Raw genomic sequence first — 10,243 nt, 5'->3', positions numbered from 1 at the left:
GATTGGAAGAGGTCCATATTTGTTCCAACGCCAAAAAGGTGATCCAACAGAATGTGAAAACTATAGAACAATATTATTAATATCATATGCAAGCTAATACTTCTGAAGATTATTTAAAAATTCCTAGAACAGTACATAGATAAGGAACTGCCAGAAATTCAAGCAGGATTTAGAAGAGGCCATGGCAACAGCTGATGTCAGTTGGGTACTGGCTGAAAGTAAAGAATACCAGAAAAATGCCTATTTGTGCTTTTTTGACTGTGTAGATCATAACAAGTTGTCGCTGACATTCAGAACAATGTGATTCCCAGAGCACTTAACTGTGCTCATGCAAAACCTATAGCTGGACTAGGAGGCTGTTGTGAGAAAGGAATAGAGAACACTGTATGGTTTAAAATTAAGAAGTGATTTCATCAGATTTGTATTCTTTCTCTATTTCTATTAAATCTGTTTGTTGTTGTTCATACAATATTATTCAAAATGTGTGACCTTGGAAGACATTATGCTGAGTAAAATATCTCAGTCACAAAAAGACAAATGCTGCATGGTGCCACTGCTGTAAAACAAGACTGACATCAGGGTTGGGGGAAGACTGAGAAAGATGGATTAAATAATGTATACTGCATTGAATCAGATGAGGGAGAAAACTGTTGAAAAGAGACATGTGATTAGGTATTTTTGTCATGGCAGGAGTCCAGAGCGAAGGTTGCGTAGTGAAGTGGACCTTGGGGGAGAGATTGTAAAACAATGAAAGAATTTTTCTTTTACTTTTCCAAGAGGGGAATTTACAGGGAAGGAAGGTTGGGAGGGGAGAAAAGTGCAACAATGAATGAATGGAAATCCAAAGTCTCTGTAAATATTTATTGAAATTAATAATAATGATGATAAAAGAATAATAATAATTAAAAAAGAATAAAGTTAAGCTTAAAAGTGAAAAAAATGTGTTTGTTGTTGTTATGTGTTGTAAAATCACTTGAAACATATCAACTATGTATACAACTGCATTGAACCCTGCTCTACACTGAGCCAACCTTTTACATACCTACCCCCATTATCCCAGTCACTGAGTCAATCCATCTTTTCCAGGGTCTCTTTCTTGTGCTGTTCCTTTACCCTCCCAAGCATGATATCCCTTTCCAAGGACTTATCCTTCCTTGAAACATGTTCAAAGTATGTCTGACAAAGCTTCAAAATCTTTCCCTCCAAGGAGTCTGCATTCATCCTCTCCAGAAAAAAAAAAAGGAAAAAGAAAGAAGTGTTTGGTCTCCAAGCAGTCCATGGATATTTAATACTCTTCTCCTGCACTGCAACTTCTTCTGTTATCCTATTCATTGTCCAGCTCTCTGATGCATAGCAAGTAGTTGTGAAGACCATGGCCTGCATCATGTTCACCTGAGTCTAAACTGACATCATTTGTACTCTGGAGAGGTCCTTGATAGCACATGTTCCCAAAGCAATTAGTCTTTTGAATTCCTGGCTGTTGACACTAAGAGTGTTGTTTGCAGAGCCAAACAAGATAAAGCTATTAACAATCTTAGTTTTTTTTTACCATCTGTCATAATGCTATCAATTGGCTCAGTGGTGAAAATCTTTGTTTTCTTTTTTTAACTGAACAGAATCCATTTATTGTTACAAAACCTAACTTTACTGCTAGACACAGAATTTTTTTTTACTTTTAAAAAAATTTTTTTATTATTTTGAGTGTGTGTATCGTCAAATCAGATCTGACTGGTACAGGAGATTGCCCCTCCTTCTCCAGGAGAGCATCCAGTGGATTTGAACTGCATATATCTGTAGACACAGAATCTTACATAAATATTTCTCTACACCTAATTGTGTCTGGCACATCTACCCTCATTATCCCAGTCACTGAATCAATTCATCTAATTGAGGGTCTTCCTCTCTTGTGCTGTCCCGCGACCCTTCCAAGAATGATGTTCCTCTCTAAGAACTGGTCCCTGTTGCAACATGGTCAAAGTATGTCAGATGAGACCTCAGAAAGCTCGTCTTCAAGGATCTGTCTGGTTTCATCCTCACCATGACGAACTTGTTTGTTCTCTTGGCAGCTCAGAGGCATCAATTCTCCTTCAGGGATCCCTAGTCATTGTCCAGCTTTCAGATTCATGGTAAACAACTGTGAAGACTGGCCTGAATCATGGGCACATTAGTCTCCAGACTGATGTCATTGCTCTTCACTACTCTTGAAAGTTCTATGACAGCAAACTTTACCAATGCAATTTGTCTCTTAATTTCCTGGGTGCTAGTACCAAGAGTGTTGATTGTGGAGTCAAGCAAACTAAACCTGTTCACAATCTCAATCTTATCACTATCTATCATACTGATGCCAATCGGCCCAGCAGTGAGAATGTTTGTTTTCTTGATGTTGAGCATCAATCTATATCGAAGGCTACTGTCCCAGACCATCTGTAGTAACAGCTTCAGGTCCTCCCCAGTTTCAGCAAGCGGGTGTGTGTCATCTGTATAACACAGGCTGTTAATGAGTCTTCCTCCAAATCTGATTCTACATTCCTCCTCACAGAGCCCAGCTTCCCAGATGACCTGTCCTGCATATAGATTGAAAAGGCATGGAGACAGAATAGATGCTTGGTGTATACCCTTCCCAATTTTGAACTTTGCAACTATTTCCTTGCTCTATTCTGACGACTCCCTCCTGGTCCAAGTATAGATTTCACATAAGCACAATCAAATATTCTGGGATTCCCATTCGTCCCAGAGTTAGCCACAGTTTGTTGTGACCCACACAGTAAAAGGCCTTTGCATAGTCAATAAAATATATGTAAACATACCTCTGGTACTCTCTGCTTTCAGCCAAGATCCATCTAACATCAGCTATAATATCCCTAGTATCGCCACCCAAAGGTAATAAAGGAGGTTCTAATTGCTTCCACTGTGGAAAGCTGGGCCACTTCAGCAGACAGTGTCACAGACGAGAGCCACAGATAGGCAAAGGCGTAGAGAGAAAGCTCCCATTCACTTGCTTTAAATGTGGATCTGAAGGACTCTTGGCCAAAGGTGGCCCACATCAGGTCCTCGTGGCTAACAGGACTGACAGGCCTCAGCTCCCAGCTGGGAACAAAAGAGGACACATCAATGATTTAGATCCTCCCAGAAGAGCTGTGGGTGAGCATTTACATTGCTCCTAAGTATATTTGTTTTCTCCTGGACACAAGAGCCTACTATTTGGTCCTAAAAGCCTTCTGAGGTCCCAATTCTTCTCACTACCTCTTAGTTCTTGGAATTGTCGGAAAACCTTATAAACAATTCCTTACTTCACCTCTGCCTTGCATGCATACTTCTGAGTTGTACAACAACCCAGTGGTGGATGAAATTTGCTCTAGGACTTAAGAACAATAAATGACATAGTTGAGCCTCTACATCTTGTGGTTCCTAACCTTTATACTATAATAGACAAAGTGCTAGTCAATAGGCCTTTTATTGTGAGAACTTCCTCTGTAACCTTCCCTCTGTAACTCGATTTGTGCCACTATTAGCAACTCTACTTGGAAAATTATTGCTTTTTAATTTTTGACTCATGCACTTTTAAATTTTTAGTTAAATTTCTGTCTTCTAGGTTGCAACACTTCCATGATACATCTTCAAGGATATGAATTTGTACGACTAAGCACAATTGATAACAGTGGATCTAAATTCGAAAATCAATCGCCACAACAGGCTACGTGTTTCCTATTGCCAAAGGGGCCCTTTAGAGTAGTGAGAGAAGATCTTCACCCTGAAACCTACAGCATCCCTTTTCAGCAGGAAGTAGCTAAGAGAATACGCTGTCCCATTTTCCTTATGAATCAGGGTGAAGTCTCTCTCAGGGAGGAGTGATAGGGAATGGCAAAGGACACACTGACAAAGGAGATTAATCAGAACTGGCTTTGACAAGCACTGAGGCAACTGGACAATTAAAACAGACTTTCAAAGGGGAGAAAAAAAGAAGAAGGAACTGGGTAGGAGGGCAGAGAAAATAGTGCAACAATGAGTGAATGAAAACCCAAAATCTCTGCAAATGTTCATCAAAATTAATAAAATTTAATATAAAAAATATCCCTAGTATCACAGCCTCTTTGAAACTCAGCCTGCACATCTGGAAGTTCTCTGGAGACGTATCGTTGCCATCATTTAGGGATCATTTTCAGCAGAATCTTGCTTACATGTGATATTACTCATATTGGGCAATAATTTCCACACTCTTTTTGGTTATCTTTCTTTAGAATGGGAACAAATATAGATCTCTTCCAGTCAGTTGCCCAGGTGATTGATCTCCAGATTTCTTGGCACAACTTGGTGAGCACATCCTGGGTAGAGTTATTTTTTGCCTATTCTTTCTGAGCAGCGTGAACTTCTTCCTTCATCACCACAGACTCTTGAACATTAAATTCTTCCATATCGGAGCTCTGGTGGCCTAGTGGCAAGAAGCTGCACTGCAATCCCAGAGGAACACGGTTCGAATACACCAGATGCTCTGCCGGAGAAGGAGGCGCAATATCCTCCTGTACCAGTCAGATCTGATTTGACGGTACACGCACACAAAATAATAAAAAATTTAAAAAAAAAATTCTTCCATATCAGCCAAATCCTTTTGGTATAGTGACTCTGTATGCTCCTTCCATCTTCTTTTAATGCTTCTGGAATCATTCATTTCATATTCTGTCCAAGCATCCTTAACTATTGCAAATTGAGGCTTGAATTTGTTCTTCAATTATTCAGTTTAAGAAATGCTGAGCTTTTAATTTTCTGACTCCAACTCTTTGCATATTTCATGATACTTTCCTTTGTCTTCCTGTGATGCCGTTTGAAATCTTCTGTTTAGCTCCTTAATTTCTTCTCTTTGTTTGGCTTCTTGGTGCTTAAGAGCAATATTCAGTGTTCCTTCTGACATTCTTCTTGGTCTTGTCTTCCTCCTTTGCCTTAATAATGTGACCTTTTGCATTCTTCATGCATCATGTTTACGATATCCTCCCACAGCTCATCTCCTCTTTCCTTTTGGAGTCCAAGGCCTCAAACCTGTTCCTGATATGGTTTTGAAACTAAAGTGAGATAGACTCAAGATCAAATGTTGGTTCCCATGGATTTGATTACAATGTCTTCTACTTGAGGCTGAACTTACACAGGAGTCGTTGGTGGTCTCTAACACAATCAGCACCTGTGATAGTTTTCACAGGTGATTCATGTTCCATGCCAAGCCATCCCATTTTGCTGATACCTACTATTGTCAATATTTTTGTGTTCCATTTTTTTCTTAACAGTATCCAATTTTCCAACGTTCACACATCTCACATCCCAATCACTACTGTCTGCTCACACCTACTCCTTCTTCTTAGTGTTTCCCTATGTGAGGTCTCACTCTGAGTTGTCATGCTGCGGAGGAGGAGGTAGTTTGGGTGAGGATTAGGGTTAGACAGGACTGCACTTTGGGAACAGCTTACGTGTTACTGATTGTATTGCCAGGACAACTTCCTTTTGTGAAGTTGATAAAGGTCTGATATAGCCGTCTCTAGGTGGTCCTTACTATTTTTACAGGTAAAAACCAATACTGGCTTATCCAATTAACTTTTTATAACATGTAAACAAACTCTTGTATTGTTCACAGGGGTTTTACACCTCTGGGATTTCACTGAAAGTTTACAAAATACCCTGGCTTCACAGACAATCACTGATAGGTTGTATGATTGATACCAATTAAGTGTGTACAATAATGAAGTAAACTTTCTTCATATTACTATTGCAAACTTTTTGCATTTTGCTACTGCCTTAACAGGTCTTCAGTGGGTGGATTCTTCTATGCTTACTGAGCTGACATGAGTGCCTAAGCGTTTTCCCACATTTTTTACATTCCAATGGTCTCTCTCCTGTGTGAATTCTAATATGATTAGTGAGGTTACCTGATTGTGAAAATGTTTCCCCACATTCCTGACATTCATATGGTCTCTCTCCTGTGTGAATTCTAGTATGTTTAGTGAGGTCAACTGAGAAGGAAAATGTTTTCCCACATTCCTTACATTTATAAGGTTTCTCTCCTGTGTGAATTCTTCTATGAGAAATGAGTGTACTTGAATGAGAAAATGTTTTCCCACATTCCTTGCATTCATAAGGTTTCTCTCCTGTATGAATTCTAATATATGTAATGAAGTAGCCTGAGAGTGAAAATGTTTTCCCACATTCCTTACATTCATAAGGTTTCTCTCCTGTAGGAATTCTTCTATGTTGAATGAGGCTATTTGAGTGGGAAAATCTTTTCCCACATTTCTTACGTTCATAAGGTTTCCCTCCTGTATGAATTCGTGCATGAGAAATTAGTTTACTTGATTGAGAAAATATTTTCTCACATTCCTTACATTCAAAAGGTTTCTCTCCTGTATGAATTCTAGCATGCTGAGTGAAGTAACCTGAAAGTGAATATGTTTTCCCACATTCCTTACATTAATAAGATTTCTCTCCTATATGAATTCTTCTATGCACAGTGAGGTGACTTGATCCAAAAAATGTTTTCCCACATTCTTGACATTCAAAAACGCTCTCTCCCATGTGAATTCTAGTATGTTGCCTAAAGGAACGTGAATAGGAAAGGGTTTCCCCACATTCCTTACATTCAAAATGTCTCTCTCCTGTGTGAATTCTCATATGTTCAGAGAGGGAAGTGGATCGTGAAAGAGTTTTCCCACACTCCTTAGATTCATGAGGTCTCTTTCCTGGATGAATTCTCAGATGTGGAGTGAAGTCAGTTGATCGGGCACAAGTTTTCCCACATTCCTTACACATGGAAGGTGTCTCTACTCCGTGAAGTTTTCTATGAGAAGTCTGGTGACTTGATTTGGAAACTGTTTTCTCACATTCCTTACACCAAGTAGGTTTCTTTCTTGTATAAGTTTTCCTATGTTCAGAGAGGTCATGTGATCGAGGAAAGGTTTCCCCACATTTCTTAGGTTCAAAACTTAACTCTCCTGTGTGACTTCTTCCATGTGCCATGATCTGACTTGATGGTGAAAATGCTCTCACACATTCTTTGCTTTCATTAGGTTTCTCTGCAACATGTGTCCTTGAATATCTCCTAAAGTCATCGTCTTGGTTTTGTTCTAAAGCTTCTTTGCCACACAATGCTGACATCTGTTGTAACATGGAAGGCCAGAGTGGGCTAGTCCTTAAGAATTTCATCTGTTTATATTCAAGGAATAAAGCCTCTCTATCACTAAAGTTTTGAATGCCTATGAAGTCCAGACTTTTCACGTTTTCCATCATCACATCCATGTAGAGATTCTTCTGAGCAACGCTGAGCAAATCCCACTCTTCCTGGCTGAAGAGGATGACTACGTCCTCATAGAACAATGGCTCCATTTCCTTGCTCTGCTTTCGGCAGTTCTAAGGTCTTCACTAAAACACCATGAAATCCCTTCAGGAAGGGCATTCAAAGTGTGAGAGGAACACAAGAAAATCTGGAGGCAGATAAATAATGTTTGGCCCACCCTCCTTTCACAGTGGCTGAAATCTTCCTTGCACTTTAAAGAAATGTACAATGGTCCCTCTTGGTCCTTATCTGCCTGCCCTGGACGAGTTCTCCTTCAGACCTGATAGCCGCACATTTGCTCCGAGAAGAAGGGGCCTCTTCCCTGGGAACGCACCTTGACACGTGCGCATCTGTTGCAGCACCTCGGGGAAGGAGAAAATCTTTGTTTTCTTGACGTTGAATTTCAATCCATATTGAAGGCTGCAGTCCTTGACCTTCTGCAGCAAAGTCCTCGGGTCTTTCCTCAGTCTCAGCAAAACAAGGTTGTATCAGCTGCATAATGCAGGCTGTTGATGGGTCTTCCTTCAAACCTGATGCCACATTCCTCCTCATAGAGCCCAGCCTCTATGAAGATCTCTTTGACATATAGATTGAAAAGTTATCAAGATAGGATGCATCAGTGGTCTACACATTTCCTGATGTTGAGCCATGTAGTGTTTTCTTGCTCTGCTCTGGTGACTGCCTCCTAGTCCAAGTATAGGTTTTGCATGAACACTATCAAGTGTTCTGGGATTCCTATGCTTCTCAGAGTTAGAACAGTTTGTTTGCATAGTCAATGAAACACAAATAGACATTCCTCTGGTATGCTCTGCTTTCAGCTAAGAACAAGCTAACATTGGTTATAAGATCCCCAGTGCCACCCCTTCTAATCCTAACCTGCACTTCTATTGATGTGCTGTTCCAGGGTTTTGGGATAATTTTCAGCAGGATCTTGCTTGTATAAGATATCAATGATATTGTTTGACAATTTCCACACTGTCCGGCCATTTTTTTTAAAATGGGAACAAATACGGATCTCTTTCAGTCAGTTAGTCTGGTGGTGGTCCTATAGATTCCTTGGCATAATTTGGTGAGTCCAGGGCAACATCTGTTTGTTGAAATATATCAATTGGTATGCCATCAATTCCTGGCACCTTGTTTTCTGCCAATTCCTTCAGAGCAGCTTGAACCTCCTCCTTCAACACCATAGGCTCTTGATCATGTGTTGTTTTATGAAATTCTTCTGTGTCAGCAAATTCTTTTTGGTATAACAACTCTGTGTACTCCTTCCATCTTCTTTCATTCAACATTCTGCCCCTCAGAATTCTTAAGTGTTGAACTTGAGGCTTGAATTGATTTTTCAGTTTTTTTAAGCTTAATAAATGCTAAGTGAGTTGGTCTTTTTTTATTTTCTAACTACAGCTCTTTGCACACATTTTATTTTAATAATTTGCTTTTTCCTCCTGTGCTGTCTTTGAAACCTTCTGTTCAGTTCCTTACATCTTGAATTCTTCCCTTTGCTTTAGTGTCTAGGCACACTACATCAATATTCAGTCTATTCTAACATCCATTTTGACCTTTTCTTTTCCCTCTGCCTTTGTAATGACCTTTTGTATTTTTCTGGGATGATATTTTGATATCTTCCCACAGCCCATCTAGTCTTCACTCATTAGTATTCAAGGTCTCAACCCTCTTCCTAGATGGTCTTTAAATTTGGGAGAGAGAGATTCAAGGTCAAACTTTGCTTCTTGTGGATATGATTTTTTTTTTATCAGTTTGAACTTGAATACAAGTAGGTGATGATCTGATTCACAATCGGTACCTGGCCTAGTTTTCACACCTGATCTTGACCGTCTTCAATACTTTTCCATATAAATGTAATCAATCTGATTCCTATGTAGGCCATCATGTAAGGGCTATATGTATAGTCACTATTTGTGTTTCTTATAAAAGATATTTGCAACTAATAAATCATTGTTTGTACATAATTCCATTATTCTATCTCCAGACTCATTTTTGACACCCAGTCCATGTTTCCCAACTACTGATCATTCTTCCTTGCTCCCAAATTTTGCTTTCGAGTCACCCATTTTAACTAATCAATCTTGGTCATATGTTTGATGAATTTCCAACTGCAAGAGTTGGTAGTAGTCATCTGTTTCTTCCTCTTTGGCTCTGGTTGTTGGTCAATAAATTTTAATGATAGTGCTTGTAACACTGTCATTCAAACTTATGCAATTAAATTTGTATCCTGAGGCAATTTTTTGAGAAGCTGGACTCTGTGAATAGAAATGTGGCATCAGGATCAGAAGGAGACTCATCAATAATGTATGTTATATAGATGATACAATATTGCTTGCTGAAACCAAGGAGAACTTGAAATACTTGTTGCAGTAGAACAAGAAATGCAACCTTCAATACAGATTGCATCTCACTAACTCACAGACATTCTTACCACTGGACCAATAGGCAACATCATGATGGATAGAAGAGATACTGAAACTGTCAACATCTTTATCTTGAATGGATCCACAATTAACACCTCTGGCATCAGCAGTCAGGAAATAAGAAGACACATTGAACTGGGAAAGTCTGCAGTTAGGAACCTCTCCAAATTCTTGAGAAATAATGATGTCAGTTTGAGGGCTAAGGTGTGTCTGATTCAGGCCAATGTCTTTCTGGTCACTAGGTATGCATCTGAGAGCAGGACAGTGAATAAGAATGAGAAAAAAAGAATTGATTCATTTGAGCTTTGATGTTGGAGAAGAGCACTTAACATCCCATGGACTATCAAAATAACAAACCAATATGTATGTCTTGGAGAGGGTGCAGCTGGAATGCTCTTTTAGGTCAAATATGATGAGCCTTCTCCTCACATACTTTAGCAATGTTGCTAGAAGGCTCTTTTCCTTCTAAAACAAGTGTTTCATGTACTCCTCACTTTCAGCAAACGAG

General features: G+C 39.4%; 1 pseudogene; it reads right to left on the bottom strand.

Annotated features, from left to right (window-relative positions):
• Positions 1 to 5,778: 5,778 nt before the first annotated feature.
• LOC102867712 lies at positions 5,779 to 7,359 on the bottom strand (annotated as a pseudogene).
• Between the last annotated feature and the right edge of the window lie 2,884 nt (positions 7,360 to 10,243).

The sequence above is a fragment of the Elephantulus edwardii genome, unplaced genomic scaffold (assembly GCF_000299155.1).
Source record: "Elephantulus edwardii isolate Elephantulus edwardi_28Jun2011 unplaced genomic scaffold, EleEdw1.0 scaffold00551, whole genome shotgun sequence".
Lineage (NCBI taxonomy): Eukaryota > Metazoa > Chordata > Mammalia > Macroscelidea > Macroscelididae > Elephantulus > Elephantulus edwardii.
The sequence above is the reverse complement of the archived record's forward strand: the minus strand, read 5'-3'. Positions and strand labels throughout refer to the sequence as shown.